At 28.3% G+C, this 9,180-nt stretch overlaps 1 pseudogene across 1 annotated transcript; it reads left to right on the top strand.

Moving 5' to 3' along the window:
- Positions 1 to 5,802: 5,802 nt before the first annotated feature.
- B0T23DRAFT_t351 lies at positions 5,803 to 5,889 on the top strand (annotated as a pseudogene). The gene has a single exon. The product of its transcript is annotated as a tRNA-OTHER (tRNA).
- The last annotated feature ends 3,291 nt before the right edge of the window (positions 5,890 to 9,180 follow it).

The following is a 9,180-nucleotide window of genomic DNA, read 5'->3' as shown; positions in this document are numbered from 1 at the left end:
GGTAAGATTTAGCTTCTTTTAGCGATATATTATTACTCCTATAAATCTTATAATCCAATAGCTATAGTATTTTAACACTATAGAACTTACCGTTATTAAACTTAGCGATAACCGACTTAATATACTATTATTGGGATATAAAGATTATACGAGTCTAGCAGTCCCTTATAATATTATAGCCTAGAAATATATATATTTGTCCTAATTCTTTGAGTTTAAAATAGTTAGCCAATTGATTCTTGATTTAATTAATAATAGCTACGGTTGGCGCGGCAACGAGAAGGTTATTAACGTGGAGAACTAGTAATATTCCTAGCACTTATTAGTAAGTAAGTAAGAATCAATAGAGATAGGGATAAATCCGGTTTCTTTACATATTAGGATAAGGGTGTTAAATTAATAAAGTAGTAAACGTTTAAAATTATAAAGAACTTTAGTAAGTTAGTAGACTACATCTTCTTTATTATAATTAGGAATAGGCTTTTTAAGTACTATCGGTTATTTAATATAATATTAAGTAGCGTTAGGAATAGAAGCGTTTAAGAAGGTAGTATTAAAATCGAATTAGTAATATTCGTAATTATTTATAATTATAATAGCTAAGAACAATTTAATATTAATAGAGTATACTACCGTTATATAGATCTTCTATACCGCCTAGTTACCTTATTCGAAATTATTTTAAATTACCTATTTAGCTCTAGCTTTCTAGTTTTTAGTATTAATATTGTATTTTTTATTATATACTTATTTTTTAGATAGTACTTCTATATTTAGAAATCTAGGGACTAAGGTATAGACTCCCCTATCCTCGAATGCCTTAACTTACTTTTTTATTACTAGTAACTAATATAATTTAAAGTTATTTTACTTTTATATAATTCGATAATACTCAAGGATAAATTATTGAACTTTACTAGCGGCGATAAATATTATATTATAATTGACTTTAGCGGTAGTAAAGTAGTATATAAGTAATGCGCGTCTTATTAAATATCCCTCTACTATATTATAGAAATTATTAAATAATTTTATGGAATTTTAAATAATATTACTATTACTATTTTTTATTCGTTAGATATTGTATTTGAAATTTAGGAGTTTGGCCGTAGATTATTAAAGTCTGCCTTCATTTACCTTTAAGTGTGATATTTAAATATTGATTTTAAAAGGTTAACTTCCCTATTCTAATTGTATTTAAATAAACGGTTAATCTATAGGGTCTAATTAATTTGTTGTAGGCCCCGAATTCGAGGTTGGAGGGCCTGAATTCGGGTTCGGAAGGTCCGAATTCGAAGTTTACTATTCCGAATTCATCTTCGGTTAACATTATAGTTTACTAACTTGCAATACTAGCAATAGGGTGTATTATCGCGTATAAGAAGGGTTCGGTATACCTATCGGTAGTAATTAAGTGGCTAAAGCGGGTTATTAAAAACTATTAGACAGTAGGGTACCTAGAATAGTATACATAATTAATTTATTAGAATCGTATTAATCGTATTAATCGTAGGGTATAAGATCTTCTTTATTAAGATTTTTAAGATTAAGAAGGTTATTGTTATATTCGATAGTATCTCTAATTGTAGAATCCGATGGTTAGTATTATAGTAGATTTGGCAATAACGGCGCTAGAGAGCTTAGTACTAGAATTGGTATTAGTAATAGGGATATTAGTAGCGCCGTTTTGACCGGTATATTAGGAGGAACCGTTATAGTTATTAGAATAATCGGGTTAATTGGAGCAATTATATTGATTGGAGCAGTTGGGTTGATTAGAGCAGTCGGGTTAATTAGAATAGTTACGACTAGAACGGTTGAGGGTATTAGTATAACCTCTAGCGAGAGTAACAATATAATTATGATTTCCTATATCTTTTTACCTTTTTATTAGGGTTGTTCGATTATTTTTTATAAATATGGCTACAGAATTATACTATCTATTTCAACCTAAATCTGGTAACCGCTGTTTGTAATTTTATTAATTTTATTTATTATTTGATTTGAAAAGAGAATATGGTATTTAATAACGTTACTATAATTGTTACGGATTAGATCTTTATAATTGATTAGATCCTCTTTAAGAAAGGTTTTTGCGCTAACTCTAACGATTTTACTAATATAGGGATTTTAAATAAATATAATACGATTGTGGATATTGTTAAAACTAATGAAATAACCCTTCTAAATTCTAGTACGAAATTTATCGCTTTATAATTTTTTTTCTGGTTTAATGAAGTAGTAAACTATATAGAAGTAAAACTTTAAATACTTAAGATATAGTTATTTGATTTTATCCGGGAAGTTGGCCACTTTAGTAAGTAATTCCTATAGGCTCTTGCCTCCAACGTTTACTTTAGAAGGTAGAAGGTTAAATACTCTAACGAGGTAGTTTACTATAAACGGTTATAAATATTCTAAGATATTAAATTTTATTATTAAGGTTTTAGTTCGTTATACTTAGCTGTGAACCCCCTCCACCGACATATAGTGGATTGACCGTCAATCGACGGTAAGTCGGACACTACCGTTGTAACGAGTCTACCGTCCCACTGTAGTAAATAGGTTTCAATAGTTGATTTTTAAACTATAGTAGAGATGTCTACACTTTCCCAGGAGGTCAGATCTATCCTAGACTCATGCAGGCCAGAAAATCAATCCCTATTAAAGAAAATGCATCCCTATCACCTGCATGTATACGCATGTAGGCGGGTACAAAAAAAGAGTATTGGAAGTTGCAATTAATGTGTATACATTTATCTACAGAATTACCTGCCTATTGCCCGCCCGCCCGTATATAATCTACTATACTACTACCCCGACCCCGACCCCGACTCCGACCCGGTATTGTATAGTACTATACGGTACCGCTTCCCGGCGGCCAGCGTTATACGCTAGTACTAAAATATAATATAATATAATAAAAGTAATTATATGTAATATAATATAGGAATACGCTATAATATAATACGATAGTACTATTTAACTATAGTTAATTTATTTATACAAGTAGGAGTTATTATATTAGTAAGGATATAGAAGGATAGAGATAAAGCGCTATATTAGCAAAGATATAGAAGGATAAAAATAAAGCGCTATATTAATAATTAAGAAGATTTGAAGAATTTACGAATTTACGATAAACCTTTATATAGCCTTCTATACGGTAGTAATAAAATATTAGACTAAACGATAGGAGGGGGATATAGCCGATAATACTATAATATATTATATAATAATTCTAATTACTATAAATAAATTAATATATTTTGTATAATAATTAATAAGGCATTTAGGGTATTCGCTTTAATACTTACTATTAAAAAAGTATTTATAATTAAATAATATTCTAAGTTACTTATACTTATTTCAATTAATAATAAATAGTTTAGCGTTTATAAACCTTCGAAATATTTATAATATATACCTTTTTATCTATTAATACTATTAGTAAGCTAATAATTAATACCTCCTCGGTTTCTTCAATTAATAGAAGCCTAAGGCTCGCAATTATTTCGTCTATAATTATTATTTTAATTAATATAAGGAATATATAGCGTTTATTATACTACTTCTATTTATAAACGTAAATATAGTTAATACGGCCTATAGTAGCACCGTTGCAATACCTAATATAATCGCCAATTAAAAAAGTATAGCGCCTAAGGGTACTGTAATACCCCTAAATGGTTATGGTTAGTATGGTTTCTGTGTGAAAATCCGACTTCGGGGCCGGGCTATATACGAAAAGTATAGAAAAGATAGCGGAATTTACTAATTCTAATAGTATTTAGTAGATTCTAGCGTATTTAAGGGAATTTAAGGGGAATTAAAGGGATTTAGAATATTATTATCGATTTTATATATTTAACGATACTAACCGTATAATTACGTTATATTTAATATACGAATATATTACTATTATGTAGTACTATAGCGTAGATTGGGGTTTAGGCCTTTACTTAAGGTATAAGGTAAGGAAGATATTTTAATAGTTAATTCCCGTATATTGAAAGGGTTCGGAATACAATAGTATTAGCTAAATAGAAGTATTTGTAGGGTAGGATTAGGAACTTATATTGGGGCGTTCGAACTATATATATGTATTTATTTAAAAAGGATAGCTCTTTATTATATTATAAAGTACTAGGAACGAATTTTAAAATTCTAATATTGTAATTTAATTTGTATACTCGTAATAAAGTACGATAGAAGTTATTAATTATTATATAAGATAAAACGGGTAAATTCTAGTTAGGACTAGTAATAGGGTATTAAATCCTACGTATTACTATAGCTTCGAATTTTCCAATTATAAACGGCCGGATATATATATAATTAATAGTAATTGGAATATCGAATTCCTATTCTTTTCGTACAATTAATCCTATACGCTATTTATCTTCTTAATAGAATAAGTTATCGAATAAATTAGGGGCTTCCTTAGCTATATCCTAGATTTATTCTATTAAATCGGGGTTGGTAATAATAAACGAATTGAGTAGGGTAAATCGAATAGTATAAATAATATACTTTTATTCGAGGATCTCTTTTTTAATGTTTTTATTATTAGTAATTTAGGCTATAGCCTTTAATCGTCTATTTTATTATTATTAACTTCAATTCCTCAAATATTATTATCCTAATTATAAGTATTAATATTATATATTAAATTCTCGTACTTATATATATTATATATAAGTCGGACCGGTGTACCTACTATATTGCGGGCGCCAAGACTTTTTCAAGGGTAACAGAACTTACTTATAATATTTCTCCTCCGCTATTATATTTAATAATCTAAGAGGACTATACTTATTATAAATACGGCTATAATATACCCTTAAATAAATATTTAATTGAAGAGTTTTACGAATATACTCTTTTATACGTTTTGGGAGGTTTAATAGCGGTACTACTACAATTATACTACCCTCTTTGTCTTCGCTATCCTCGGCCATCTATATAAAGGGATCTTCTAGACCGTTTACTATAGATAGTCAAAATAATAATACTTAAGAAGGACTAGAATTTATATAAATACAATTCTAAAATACCTTCTATACCCGGGGATTACTAACTATAATTGCTAATACTATTTAATATAATTTTTTATACTACTATCTACTATACTTGGCCTTAATATTAATATTATTATAGACGTCCCTAATATTTCGGGTATTTATAAAAATCGAATTATTAATAGCTATTATAGCTAATACCCGAACAAAATAATTAACAAATCTATTATTTACTATAATATCTTTATCTTTGTTTTTATCGTCCTCTTCTTAATAATATAGTTAATAAATATCCTTCTATACCTTCCAGGCGTATAAATTAATATAATCTTTATATAATTATACTTTAAAGAGTATTAGTATAATAATAGACTATTAAGCGTAGTATGTAAAATTATAATTTAGAATATATAATAAAGGTAATAGTAAGGTACTATAGTTAGGCGGGAATAACTAATTTTTCAATACGCAATTATATTCGACCTTTACCTTGGGAATTAAAAAGATATCTAATAGTATCTTATAAGTGGCGGTTATAATACCTTTGTATTATAAATAGGTTAGATTAGGCGGGCGGGTTATAATAATATCGAGTATAGGTATTAAATCGAATAATATTAGCCGAAATTTATTAATTCCCTATTACGTACGGTATACTATTTTATTACCTATTCGCTAAATATTAATATCCACCTTATATTCTATTTATATATATTAATAATAATACTAGTTAATTTCCCGACTATCCGTAAGTATATCCTTCTTATTAATAATATATTCGGGGGGGATAGCTCAATTGGGAAGATCTGAGCTTGGCCCCCTTTCGGTTTTATCCGAAAGGTCGTAGGTTCGAATCCCGCTCCCCCCCCCCCCCCCCCTTTTCATCCGGTTTTTCGCCGCCGGATCGGATAAAAAGATCTTCCCCGCTATTACTCTACTAAGCATTTATAGCGAAATTAAATGTAGGGGCCCACCCTAGTCTAAAACCCTAGGTATATGTAATTAGGTACGTATTAAAAATCTTATTCTAATCGAAGACGCGCCGGCCTCTCCGTTCTATTAATAGGGTTTAGGAATTAGAACCCTACTTCCGAAATCTATTCTAGAGCTATAGTTCCGCTTAGATAGAACCCGTCTAGTCCTACAATATTAGACTAATTAATATTATTTTACTAAAAATTCCGGCCAATTAAAAATAAAACGAAAATTTCGATTAAAAAAAGTAAAACCCTACTTCCCTACCCTTACCCTAAAAATAGGATAAAAGAAGAATACCCGCTTCCGGAATAAAGAAAAAACGTTATTGAAGCGTTGGGTAGGGAAGTGGGGCTTTAAGGAACCGACCAATTAGAAGCCGCGAAGTCCACCGGGACTAAAGAGATAACGTACCGAGAGAAGAGACGAAAGAAGTAACTAAGGCTCCCCGGGCCCCCTACGGTGAGGTGAGACGAAGGGTTCGGGTTAGGGTTAGGGTTGGATATAGAGAAGTTGAGGGTTTTTATTCGGATTTTAATAACACGGTTTTTCCCTTAGACTACGAACGAAGCAGCACCGCATACCCCCCTAGGTAGACTAATATAGCTAGTTAGTGTGTATAAGACTAATATATAATAATATATTCGGGCTTAATAAAGCAAAATTAATAAAATTTATAGCTACCTATACTAATAATACCGGTATTTTAATTCTATTGTAGTATATTGCCCGTATAGTATAGTATAAATATTAATATTAATATTGGTCTTCCTTATACTTCTATTATAATTCTATAATCTAAGGGCATTATATAGCTAATAATTTTAATAATATTGTTGAAGTTAAACGTATATAGTCCCAAAATAATAAGGAAAATATTAGTATTTCTAGCGTAGGTATTAAAAGATAGGCCAACGGGTAATTGGTAAACCCCTATTACAAACCGGTAAATATTATAGTAAATACTAAGACTATTAATAAATATAAGTACCGGGCAGTTTAAAATATCGTTACCGTACCTTATATATACTTTATCCTATTCTTTTTCGAAATATTACTTTCCGAACGTTTTAATTTCGAATTCGGTACGAGGGAGTAATATATATATAAGGGGGTAAATCTTTATTATTTTACTTTCTTAATTAATTTCTATTTAGTAAGAATTTAGTTCGGATTTAGCAATTTTATTTAAAATATAGCGAACTAAAAAGCTTTTTTTCTAGTATTTAATATCTAGTTTTATTGTATATTTTAGGAATATTTTCCGACTTCGTAGTATATAATTTATAAAGGTAGGCTATAAATTAATTACTGGACTAGGATCGTTCAAATTGTTACTGTTAAAGTAATTAATATTAATAGGTATAAATTAATTGGCCTATTTTTAAAGAATTTATTTGTTTTAGTTAAGGCGTATTATTAGTTCGTACTTTTTAAATTTCATATTATAATTAAATTAGAAGTATAGTCTAAAACCTAGGAATTCTTCCTCGATTTAGTCAATAGGAATATATTCGTTAATTATTAATATAATTTCACTTTTATACTTTCGAAACTCGTTTGTGAAATTTTTACCTACGGTTTTTATATAATTAATATATATTTAATATTCTAAATAATCGTTAAGTAAGCAATAGTAATATTATATATAATTATAACTATAGTTTTCAATATAGCTATCTTCAATATTATAATAGTTATTGACGTCCCTAATATTATAGATAGTATAATCCCTACAATAGTAAAAGTAGATAAAATCTAACGGGAAAATAGCTTTGCTATTGTTTTTAAAATCGTTAATAAAGTAGGTATATTCGCTAAAGGTAGTCTGGATGAAGGATAACCAGCAAAGAGCATAGTACAGTTCCGTCGGATTATTAACTAAATATACTATACCCTTATATATCCTAGTAGTAATTTTAAAATTCAAGAAGGCCTAAAATAATAACTTAGGGTCCATAAAATATAATAGCGCTAGCACAATTAATTAATCTTTAAATTCGTTAAATTTTAATTTATCCGCCTATTCTTATTATTATTATACCTAGCGTTTAATTTATTCTTTCTTTTAACGGGCAGACTCAATCTTTATCCTACTTATTTATAGCGGCACCTATACTATCTATATATTTAATAATAGAAATCATCTTATAAACTAACTTTTAAGGGTCGTTAATTATCTTAATAAAATTTAAACTATTAAAATTAAACGGCCGTTGTACCCTTACAATAAATTAAATATTTCTAACTAAACCTTATAGTCCTTCAATAACATATAACGTAAATAAGTATATAGACCGAATACTATTCCAAAAAACAATATATATTTGTATTTATTATAATAATATTTAATAAACTACGAGAAATCCGTAATTTAGCCGGTCGGGACTTCTAGTACTAAAAGTTCGGGTTCTACAAAGTAGTCAGCTTAATCTACTACCTATTTATTAACAAAATCTTCATTAAACTCAATTATTTCTAATTTGGGAGGATTAAAGAGCCTTTTAACATACTTAATATTAAACCGTATTTAATCTTCGTCTAAAAAATCATTATTACCTTCAAACTCAGCTAGTCTATAACGAATATTTACCAGGTCTAGATCTCTAAATAGATTATTATAATTAATAAGTCTTATTTATAAATTAGTAATTAGTAAGTAAATCTATTTAAATTTAAATAACTAACTAACTTTAATTAATATCGTTATCGATATCTTCCTAATTATTAGGGAGTACCGTAGGGTTAGATATAATAATATTACCGTCGCTATTATTATTATTATTAAAAAAAGGGGCGAAATCTATATTTTAGACGGTTAGGGACCCTAATTAATATAGTACTATTAATAATTTTAAATAGCGAATTTACTACTATTATTACTACTACTACCTAGAATAAAAGTAAATATTAGGGATAGGCACTCGTCTCCTATAACCAATTCTAATTCTTACTAATTTATTAATAACAATATCTATTTAGAAGGGGTCGTCTTTTAAGCGAGGTTGGTATAGTATAGTACTAGCTTTATTAAAATAGTAAAATTAATATAATAGGAAGGATTAAATTCGAAAAAAGGAGAATCTTAAAATTGCCTATTAAATTAAAACCGGGCGAATCCAATCTAATTACAATTATTCACCTACCGGTAATATACAATATAAATAAATTAAATAAAATAGGA

Source organism: Neurospora hispaniola (assembly GCF_033458365.1).
Source record: "Neurospora hispaniola strain FGSC 10403 chromosome Unknown B0T23scaffold_8, whole genome shotgun sequence".
NCBI classification, from domain to species: domain Eukaryota; kingdom Fungi; phylum Ascomycota; class Sordariomycetes; order Sordariales; family Sordariaceae; genus Neurospora; species Neurospora hispaniola.
The sequence above is the reverse complement of the archived record's forward strand: the minus strand, read 5'-3'. Positions and strand labels throughout refer to the sequence as shown.